Source organism: Festucalex cinctus, chromosome 17 (assembly GCF_051991245.1).
Source record: "Festucalex cinctus isolate MCC-2025b chromosome 17, RoL_Fcin_1.0, whole genome shotgun sequence".
Classification (NCBI taxonomy): Eukaryota; Metazoa; Chordata; class Actinopteri; order Syngnathiformes; family Syngnathidae; genus Festucalex; species Festucalex cinctus.
Genome location: NC_135427.1, coordinates 11,755,814 through 11,767,474, shown reverse-complemented (window position 1 = coordinate 11,767,474; position 11,661 = coordinate 11,755,814). Strand labels below are relative to the sequence as shown.

Genomic DNA, 11,661 nt, shown 5'->3' with positions numbered 1-11,661 from the left:
CAGAAACAACAACTCTTTATTCAATGCCAAAGTTTGTATTCATCCGCTTCCACCTTTCGAAAATTGTTTTCTGTCTGTCCTAGTTAAAAAACACAATGGTATTTTTCTTCTATCCCTTCATAAATTGCAGTACAGTGAACCCACGTTGATAAGACTCACTCAATAGGTTATGTACCTATAAATATACAATCATCAATGTCGAGAGACAAGGTAATTGGGTAGAAAAAAAACTGAGTATTCCTCAGTGCCTGTTCTTAATTCTCTTCCTGTCAAGAGACTATCAACATCCATTTTGAGGAAAGAACACTAAACCTCATTTTTACGTACCCTACACGCCTGCGACCCTTTCATTTGACTTTCCATTTGCCCGTCCCTCCACAGGTGAATATGTCCGCGCGGTGGCTCACCCCTCCCCAGAAACGAAACTCCCCAAGGGGACTTGACGGGAAGCAGACAACGTCATTAAAAACATTGCTGCCGCCAAAGGGGGGCTTGGTAGTAGGAATATTAATGTCTTGAGACCCGCCGTTTAAAGGTGACAAGGACGTTTCATAACAATAACTGCTATCTCGATGCTATTCATTAGCCCTTCTAAGTGTTTTTGCATTGTTTGTTAGTGTGGCGCCGTGGCAAAAGTGAATACACAGAAATAGTTGCCCCCGCAGAATTGTATTTTCATTTATGTTTAAAAGTCATGTTCTACTGAGACAACTACAGTTTAGTGTCCATTGATAGCAAAGTGCATTATAAGTTTTCACCAGTAGATGGTGCTTATAAGCTTGTGTATCCGCAGTGTATTACTGATGGCCGTCGAGGAAGACGAGTCAGTAGATGACGCAAGATATGGTCGCGCACCGCGACAGGTAATATATCTTCTATGTAAACTATAAAACGATAGACAATGGTAGAAAGTGATTATAAATGTTTGAGAATGTCACATGTCGAGCTAGAATGTCGATGTACACGTTTTTAGAGGAACAGAAACCAAGGCTAAGCAGTACGTGTCATGTAATGAGACACTAGTGTTACATGAGTGAGCTAACCTAAGCTAATCGTAGTTAAGATAGATTGTGCTAATGAGCACACGTGTTGACTGGAATCAGCGTGAATTCATTTATTAGCCAGTGGTGGACGCCATAGTTGTCCACATTTTGTGTTTTGTATTAAAGAGGAACTATATATATTTTTTGGTAAACAATAGAAAATATATTTGGGCATTAATAGTTAAGAGAACAGTATAATAGTGAAAGATAATGAACTAAAGTAGTGTTAAAAACACTTAGGTCTAAATATTGTTCATTTAAGTGTTTGTTTCAGAGTAAATTGCTGATTTCTTGAACAAAAAACTGTGTGAATTTAACTGTGTAACGGTAGCTATAGGATTGTCATAAGTTCTATTACAAGTGTTTTCATGCAAAGTCGAAGAAGATGACGACGCAAGACACTGTATAACTTTGACAGGCTACAGTGGACGAAATAAAGAATGTAAATATGTTGCACGGTAGATGACTTGGCCCATCATTCTCATCTGTATAACATTAGCATTAAGCTAAATAAACGTTTTGAAAGCAAAGCTATGTGGTTTTATATACAGCACATAATTCTCTTTGTTTTATATTTTGTTATAAACTTCAAGTGGCACTGCCAATAAACAGCTCCTTTTTAAAAAAATAAAATAAAAAATATTGTTCAATAACTGCCAACCCTTTATTTTGAAGTGAGTTGACGAAGAATCATGCCGTACGTCTTGAAATAATAAGCAAAAGAAAAGCTGACCTCATGTGCTCTAATCTTGGCTGCCATCGTCCACATTCTGAGAAAACTATATAAACGCCTCCTGCATTTTCCCGAGAGCGGCGCGTGGCTTTTGCTGATATCCCGAAGGCGGGCCGCCGCTGGCGGATAAGGCAAGGTCACGCCGGTGTTTTCCGTCTGTGGGTCATGGTGAGGCTTGGGCGCATTAAAGTTGCCACACAAGAGGGAATGAAACTCATTGGTGGCTCTTTTCTTGATAAGATGCTTGCGATACATATTGTCTGCCACTTGGGACGTGACAAAACTGACGGAAGCTAACTGGAAGCTATTTCATTGCAACTCTAAATGCCTTTTAAAATGTGGAAAAAACAATCCTCAACAATATTGTATTTGAATGTTGCTTTAAAATGTAGAACAGCGCTACACTGATGCTATTACGATTCGATTCGTATCACGATTCACAGGTCACGATTCGATTCGATACCGATTAATCCTGATACGAATTTATAAGTCGATTGTTGCGATTTTTTTTCAGTCAAATTTAGAAAATACTTATCAGTAAGCCTGTAGAGTGTAAGATTTATATGAAAATGTATTATTTATTTATCTGAAATTTCAGTCTTATAGAGGTTGTAATTTGTTTCATGTTTGAACAGCATTAAAATAAAATATTAAGGCTTAATAGAGGTGGGAATCTTGGGGCACCTCACGATTCGATTGCGATTACGATTCAGAGGCTACGATTCGATTATAAAACGATTATTGATTTTCCCTCCAGGCAGCAGAAAAAAAACAATGTATTTTGGTGCTTTTAATGTTTCGTACATTAGTTACAAAAATAGTACAAAAGTCCCCTCAGGCCTAAATAAACTACTATTTCAGTATCAAGTTAACAGTTCAAAACAGTAAATAAAATACTCAAGTCCTCATTCTGTAACAACAGCTTTTAAGTATATTCAGTCTTCAACAGAATAAAACATAGCATTGAGCAAAAATATATTATTTTTATCCACTCAAAAGTGCACTGAGGTATAAATGAAAGACAATATGAACTACGACTTCAATACAAATGCCTAAAAAATAAAAAAAAAGTGCTTTCCTGCATTTTAAGTTGTGTAAAGATGAACATGTAAACATTAAAGTTTCTCAGAGGTACAAAAAACAAAAAACCCTCAAGTGCTTTTCTGCTTTTTAACTTGTGTAAACATGAACGTGTAAACATTAAAGGGATCGTTCGGCTTTTTTAACACCCCTACTCTCTTCTTACTTTGACCATCTCCAAATATTTTTGTTTTGTTTATTTTATTTGAACTGAGTCAAATGCCATTTTTAGCACGTCGCGGGCCACTGAAAAATGGACGGCGGGCCGCAAATGGCCCCCGGGCCGTAGTTTGGACATGACTGACCGAGGCAATTAAACGCACTGTTCCGGTGGTGCCATTTTCCCTCTATCCGTAGTAGGGTTCGGTTTACTGCAGTCAAATTCCGACTTTTGTACCCAAGTCCTAAATCAAGTGTCCAAGGTGTTGCAGGACAGCAAACGCTCCACGTGATTTAAGCGACCCCATCTGGTTGATGTCTGATTGCCCCGCGGTTATGCGCAGCGCGACCCTCGCTTCCATCTTCCCGCTCTGACTGATTCGTAGCGACAGCAGCTTGGCGGGGTCGCGGGGAGCACGCCGAGCTCACACTGCAGGGTCACACTTTCAGATGCCATATAAACTTGTTTTCTTCTTTTTCAACACAGGAGCACATAAATGTCACTTTTTCTCCCGCGCATCTGAATAGTGGCCTTTCGAGGACTGTTGAAAAAAGCACAAGTGGCTCCAGAGGGTCCATTTGGGAGGTAAGTTCCCTTTTCAGAGCTCGATTTTCCTTTTTGTTCTCGGCTAAAGGGTGTAGAAGACGGAAAAACAGTCAGTTGTCGAAGTGAGACAAAAGTTCAAATAGTTTGACTTGAAAAATAAACAAGCACATTTTTTTTTTTGTGCTCAGCAGCCTCACCTGAGCCCCTCCGCTGGACCGACTGATTCATTTTGACACCGACGTGTCATACTAAGATTTAAAACGACAACAGCTCAGGTGTTATGTGAGCTGGGGTCAGCTTTGCCGTCTTGTTTTGTTTAAGAGAGTAACATCGCGTGGCCATCTGCCTCCGAGATCTCAGCAGGTCTTGAAAGGACAAATTTCAAATGTTGCCATGTTAATCTTGAAACCTTTAGAACACCTTTACAAAGTATAATTTTCCATTACAAAGTGGTTATATTGTAGTTGTAAAGCAGTTTAAACACTAGATACAATTTAGAAGGCGTCCTCGACTATTTGAGTCTTCGGGTGTTTCCGGAGCCGTGACATCACAGACGCCACAGTAGCGTTCGGTTGTGCGCTTGTGTTGAGTTGTTTTCCAGTTCTATGTTGGTTTATTGTGTCGCATTTGGTTGCACTAATGGTCAAGGCTGCTTCTGAAAGGACAATGCAAACAAGCCATTCAAAAGTCAAGAAAGATATGTTAAGTTGTATAAATTGATTGCTACTCCTAGCGTGTAAGGACACACTGATGAAGAGTCATACGTTCACATTTTTTTCGGCTGTAAAAAGTGCAAGAAGTCGAGGTCACGGACCAAAACAATACTCACAGCCGACTCCAGTTTAGCAATCTGATCACGGGCCTTGCGGAGCTCCTTGAGGACTTTGTGAAGCTGGTGCTGCACGCTCTGACGGTCCATCTTCTCATTCTCAAAGTCTTTGACGGAGAGCTGAATCTTCGAGACGGAACAGACCAGAAGCCTTCATAACTGTTGGCGACAAATGTGAACCGAAATGCTCCGAAGACCGTGTTTTTTTGTTGTTGACAATTTTTGAACCACTTCCTGGTCTCTAATCTATGGAAGTCAATCCTGTCTTTGCCCACCAATGAAATTGGTACGGTACCACTTACATTGGTGAAAACTGAACCATAATCAAACCGAGTCAGACTGTCCTGGCTCAAGGAAGTGGCAGCAAGCACCTTATTTGCAATAGCGTGTGAGCACAACATGAAATGTTATCGGTTTGTTTTGGGTGGTTTTGCGAGGTTGCAGCAGTGGGCCTGCAAGTGTTCGACAAATTATTGTGGTGCTTCCTTGTTTATCAAATTAGAGGAACAAGGCGGGGCCTGAGTATTGACTCAAATAATTTTTTTTAGACAGTTTAAACCAACAAAACGACAAGTAGAAATGTAGTGGCAGGGCATAAGCAAAACCGACTGGACAGAGCTAATAAGTTACAGAACGTAAACATGTCTCAGTAGGTGCTCCTGTTTTGGTTAGCAACAAATAGCTTTTAAGGAACTTCACTACTTCCAAGTTGCACTTTTGTCATAAAATGTACACATTACATACATCATGCTTATAACATGAGCAGGGTCATATAGCTGCCCTTCAGTTGCTCTGTGGAGGTGTACTTCCCCACCTTTGACACTAAAAGCCATCCATTTGTCTTCACTAATATGAGAATAACTCTTATTGATTTGTCCAGAGAGAAGAGGATTGATTTGAAAGCGTTCTTTTATGACTGAGTGAAGGGTTCCAGGGCACACAAGTGAAAGGAACGCTGTCCTCTGAGGTGACCAGTAAAAGGTAACTATCAATAGTTGCCTATAGAGCTTTTATTGCATGGGGAGCTCTTTTAGTCTTACGTTGCTTTTGTGAGATGCCACTACACTTTGTGGTAAACTCTGTCAATGATAAATCATTGCTAAACCACACAGTTAGAATAAAGTTTCATTTTAAAGAGTATATAGTTAAACTACAAGGCTTTCATGTTGAAGTTAGAAACATAATGTAAAAACAAATACAGTATTTAAACATAGCCCGCATATAATAAAAATAAAACGTCGATCAAGTCACAAATAAAATGGCTGATTTTAGCACTTCTAAAATTGTCAAAAATTGGCCATTTTTATTTATATATATTTTTTATTATTAGCAAAAGTAATTTATAATTTTGTTTAAAAAATATCAGCAACCTGGCACGTTTGCGCGTTTTACTTTTTTTTTTTTTACACATCATGACAAGACGAAGATGATTCAAAATCAAATAATTCAAGCATTCCGCACGCCAAAAATGTAGCAAATACAAAATTTGGCAACTCAGTCAATTTATTTATTTTTTTTGACATTTTTCACACAAATCCCAACATAGAACAAAGACACAAACATTACAATCCCCCCCCCCCCCCCCCCCCACACACACGCACACACACATGAACACATCAAAGCACAAGACAAATGTCCCTCGTAAAATAATGGTCAAAAATTAATTAAGAGGTCATCATAATTTCTGGCAAATATCATAATCAGCATCGGCCTCAAAAAATGCATACTCAGTAATGGGCTGCACGATATTGGAAAATCATGCGATATACTACGATATAGTTCCTGAATATAGCGATATCAATATTATTGCGATATTTAACATGTACCTACAGAAGTAACATTTGTATGATCTAATTAATTATATTTTTTTTATGTAGCCAAATAAGCAAACTCAATATATTCTTAGTCAATTCATTGTAATGACCGCTTGATAATATTCAACTATTGGATGGCAGGGCATATTTTAGTGAGCGACTGACAGGTCAAATTCATATAAAAGCAAACAATTCCTTATGAAACTTATTGCATGTCTTTGCAATATGCATATTGCTTGGACCAATATCGTGAAATCGCTATTTTTTCGATATATTGTGCAGTTTCTAGCAGGCCATGTAAGCTGGAAATACTCCGTCTTTCATCCATGAAATGACACATCAAAAATGATATACTTAACATATGCTGCATTCAAAAGTCATTCATCCCTCGCAATGAAAAGTGCGGTTATCCCTCCCTTTCGGAATAAAACAAAACAAGCGGCCATCTGTCCGCGTCGGCTCGCTTGTTTGCGTCCCAAATCAAACCCAAAATACAAACTCTGAAGCCTGAGAATGGAAGCCGATTGTGCAGCGGCATGTGACCATTTCCACCATTGGGACGTCTCCGAGGCTTTTAAGGCACACGGTTGGACTGTGCAAGGAAGCTGCAGTCGCTTTGGATTTTCCGGATAAATAGAAATAGAAGGAGCGCTGATAAGAATATTTTCAAAATTAAACTAGCGCAGGGTCTGAAATGAAATGCAGTCGCTGCTGAGTGTTCAGGTGATGAAGGGCAGGTGAGGTCAAGCTATACAAGGAATGCTCCGGAACAATCAGATGCCACTGGGGGCTCACCCCACCACCCAATGCAATTCCATTATTCCCAATACAAACATACGCACGTTTTACTTTTTTTTGTACAGTTGAGTTTGAGCCTTACCTGTAAATGTTTCGATTTTGAGTTTGACTTCCAAAGAATATATATTTATATATATATATAAAACTCCCTCCTACTATAACTGTATGATTACATTTGAAAGAACATTGGAAGTCTCTCACAAGTTGAGAAATTCCCAGCAAAAGAAAAACTTTGACCTTGATTTGAATAATCAAATCCAATCAAACACAAATCGAAGGCTACCATCCTTTGTAAAATATTGTCATGCTTTGAAATGCTAATTGGGTTGCTCTCAAGCAGAACAAAAGGATACATACAGATATTCAAATTTACACATTTGCATAAGCTCTAAAATTTAAATGAAATAACTTAATAGGTTGCTGAATAGCGTTAAAACAGTTCCGTCCAAACTACGGCCCGGGGGCCATTTGCGGCCCGCCGTCCATTTTTCAGTGGCCCGCGACATATGCTAACTCAGTTCAAATAATGTAAACAAAACAAAAATGTTTGGAGATGGTCAAAGTAAGAAGGGAGGGTATCGAAAAACAGGTGCCATTAAAGGTTATTTTAGTTCACTAAAACAAAAAACAAACAAAAAAAAACTAAAATTCAAAAACAATATTGTTACCGAAATAAAATAAAAACGAAAATGCTTTTTAAAAAACGAAAAGTAACTGAAACTACATTTTATGTTTACAAAACTAACTAAAACTAACTATAATTATAGCAAAAATGTCCTTCCTTTTAGTCTTTGGTCATTAATTTAATGCACGAGCCTTTGGGGATGATTTTAAATGTGATTTTTAGTAGATTTATTTTTGATATAAGCCAGAATAATGACGTTTGAAAGTATGTCACACAGAAGTGACGTCATCTAGCCAATAGAAAAGCACCTTCAGATGACGTTGCTCCCATGGTGTTTTTTTAAATATTGAGCACAAATAATACACATTTAAAAAATACTAATACTGAAACTAACAAACTAAACTAAAACTAAGCATTTTTTAAAGAACAAAACTAATACAAAAAATAACAGAACCACCCTGAAAACTAATAAAAACTAACTAAAATGAAAAATTCCAAAACTGTAATAACCCTACTGCCATATTACAAATAAATTGGTTTATATACTGTAGCATTTTTCTAAATATGCACAAGCACAAATAAATTTGTAGAATTTTTAGGACTAAACACAATTTCTCTTCATAACATTTATGTGGCCCTTGCATCCTTCTGATTTTCTGTATGTGGCCCTCAAATGAAAAAGTTTGGACACCCCTGCATTAAAATATACGGTATTCATTATACATAAGCCTATATGCAGCTTGTGTTGATCTGATTTGGCTAAGAAATTTTTTTTTTTTTTAAAACATCTATTCATACAATACATACATTTATCACTTATGCAACATTATTGCTTGTATATAAAACTTACATAAATGTCTCGAGCCATTGACATCATTTTATATTGGGTAATGGAGATATATTCTCTTCAGATATTAATTTTACAAGATTTTCCTCTATAACAGGACGACATTTTATTTCATTTACAAGAACGTGTCTTGTTTCTGTCAGTTAAACATTAAGGAAAACAGTATGGGACCAAAAAGAGATCCCTGTGGTACGCCTCAAGAGGCTCATGTTGATATCTGTATTGTGCCTTCTTTTCTAGTGCAATTTAATAACCACTCACTCACCTAAATAACACCATTTTTGCTTGGTGAGACAGGAAAGCCACAAGCGAAAAGCCGTAAGCAAAAGAGCTCCATTATTTATCGCTAAACCTTCTGTTGCCTCAAGTCACATCCCTTAAAAATTGTTGACTTTGCACACTTCCTTCTGGAGCAAGCAGAACATCTGTGGCAATTTTCCCAAACCAGTAAACACACTTAAATCGGCGGAATCAGACAAGAAACTTCCTCCCAATTTTATTCCTCCGTCGTAACAGACTTGCCCTGTTTTGAACTCTGACGACTACGAAAGTGTGACAGCTCGCGCATAGGGAAATGTCAGATTATAGCAGAGACCAAAAGAGTGCGCGTGAGGTCGTGATGAAATCTGTCTCGCTTGGCTTCCCCGGAGGACGGTGGGGGGTCTCGACCCAGCAATGCCCGGCAATCATAGCAGTCACGGGGTCAACGTGTCTTGCGGGAGAGCCTTGTCAGTGTCAATCACTCTCAGTCAGCAGTTCATTCGTCGCTGTTTGAAAAGCATGACCGTGTGAAAACAACCGATTTCAATCAGCTCTTTTATTTTTATTTTTTTTCTAGCATTTGGTGTATAAAAGTTGGCATGTTTTTAGCTCAGGATACCCAAGGGTCTGCAACCTACGGAACTGGAGCCACTTGTGGCTCTTTAGTCCCTCTCCTCGTGCATGGCTCCCTGTGGATTGCTAAAAAAAAAAGAAATTCAAATTTTTTTTCCCCATATTTATTTGTATTTTTTAGATAAATATTTAAATACATTAATGATTAAATAAAACAATAATTAAATATTAAAAAAATATCGTCCAAATTTTTAAGTTGTCAGAAAAAGTGATGAAAGGTAGATGAAGTTTTTAAAAATACCAAAAAGTGACCAAAAACATGTCCAAAACGGAAGAGTCCAAAAACAAAATAATAAATTACCATAAAATGGCCACAAAATTGCCAAAAATGTCATAAATTTGTGAGCAAAACAAACATGGTAGGGAAAAAAAATAGGAAAAATTATTTTCTTCCGTATTTATTTGTATTTTTTAGATAAATTATTTTAATAAATTAATAATTAAATAAAACAATAATTACATATTAAAAAAATATAGTCCAAATTTTAAGTTGTCAGAAAAAGAGATGAAAGGTAGATGAAAAAGTTTTAAAAAAATACCAAGTAGTGACCAAAAACATGTCCAAAAAGGAAGAGTAAAAGCAAAAAGTAGCCACAAAATGTCCAAAAACAAAATAATAAATTACCATAAAATGGCCACAAAATTGCCACAAATTTATGAAATTTGTTGGCAAAACAAAAATGGCAGCTATATTGATTTGTATTTTTTTTAGATAAAATATTTAAATAAGTTAATGATTAAATAAAACAATTAAATATTAAAAAAATACAGTCCACATTTTTCAGTTGTCAGAAAAAGAGATGAAAGGTAGATGAAAAAGTTTCTAAAAATACGAAAAAATGACAAAAAAAAAAAATGTGCAAAAAGGAGTAAAAGCAAAAAGTAACCACAAAATGACCAAAACAAAAATAATTACCATAAAATGGCTACAAAATTGCCAAAAATTTCATAAATGTGTTGGCAAAACAAAAAAAGGCAGGGAAAAAGTATCCATAAAAGGAAGAAGCAGAAAATTACCAAAAATGTCACAAAGTTGACAGAAAGGCAGAAAAAAAAATGAATGTCAATGTACTGGATACTTCATTTTTTTCTGTTATAATTAGCTCTTGGGTCCTCAAGTACATTCGACCAACACTAACACACTGTTTCGTTCATCACAATGTTCCAATGTTTTCCGGTTCCAGACACATTTTTGTTGAGTTATTAACTTAAAACAGCTGTTTTGACAGTAAAGTTTGCTGACCCCGTATTTCCGCATGTGCTGTTTACGCCCTCGGTCTCAAAAACTGGACTTGTGGTCAGCATCGATACAAACAGCTCATCTTACTCCACTGTCAACCATTACATTTGTTTTTGAGAGTCTTACAAGGCCACTGGAAATGTTAAGTGTCTCCTGAAATCCCGTGTGGTGCTGAGTTGGTGAGAAGGGTTTGCAGACATCATCACAAGTCTTGCAGCAGTGCACACATGCCATCTTGCTGTCCTCGTAATCTTCTGGCCATCTGGCGAGGGGGGTAAACCTTGCGGTCCCCTGCCACATTAGCATTCCTCTCACGTCGCACGCCGGACGCTTGATATGAAGAGAGTTGACGGCGACCTGGTTTGTCAAAAGCAAACCTTTTGAGGTGATGACAATGTTCTATCATGTTGTCTTTGGATGGACTTTGGATAAAAGTTAAAAAAAAAAAAAAAAAAAAATCTTATGTATTTTGGCATCTATTTGACTTAGCTAGCGTGCTACTTCATGGTCCAAGGAGAATGACTTCAAGTCCCTGTAAAGTGAAAAGAAATGTCTTCTAAATTTGACACCACGTAGTAGAGTGTGAACGCTAGCCATCAGCTAGCTTGCAAGCTAACAGGCTTCCCTCTTGACCAGCAGACATGCGATAGCTTAAGAATTTAAAAACTAGCTCTCCTGCGAATTGTGGTAACTAAGTAACTCTCAATTGTGCCGTATCACTGCTAATGAAAACAAAGCGCTTAGGTTCTTAAACTTGGGGAGCTGTCACTTGGTACCTATTGTTTTACCTGCCACGCACAAAATATTCGAAACACGGAAATACTGAAAAGCAGTTTCATGCTATCACTACAGAATTTACCACTGTATGGTTTGCTTTGTTTGCATTTCACTTCTCTGCAGAGTTTAATCAAAAATGTCTTTATGTAAACTTGCTGACTAACACAAGCAAACAAACCAATTACCATGCAAACATTAGCAAAGGCAAACCTGCTTGACCAGAGCCCACCATGCTCCTCTTTGTTGATCAAGACGCTCTTTCTTTTCCGCAGTTC

General features: G+C 37.4%; 1 long non-coding RNA gene across 1 annotated transcript in view; it reads left to right on the top strand.

Annotated features, from left to right (window-relative positions):
• The first annotated feature begins 817 nt into the window (after positions 1–817).
• Positions 818–11,661, top strand: part of LOC144004663 (uncharacterized) — a 74,136-nt gene continuing 63,292 nt past the window's right edge. Inside the window, exons 1-3 of the long non-coding RNA XR_013279426.1 lie at positions 818–863; positions 3,503–3,601; positions 5,272–5,372. This is a non-coding gene — a long non-coding RNA (uncharacterized LOC144004663). The remainder of the gene's footprint in view (positions 864–3,502; positions 3,602–5,271; positions 5,373–11,661) is intronic.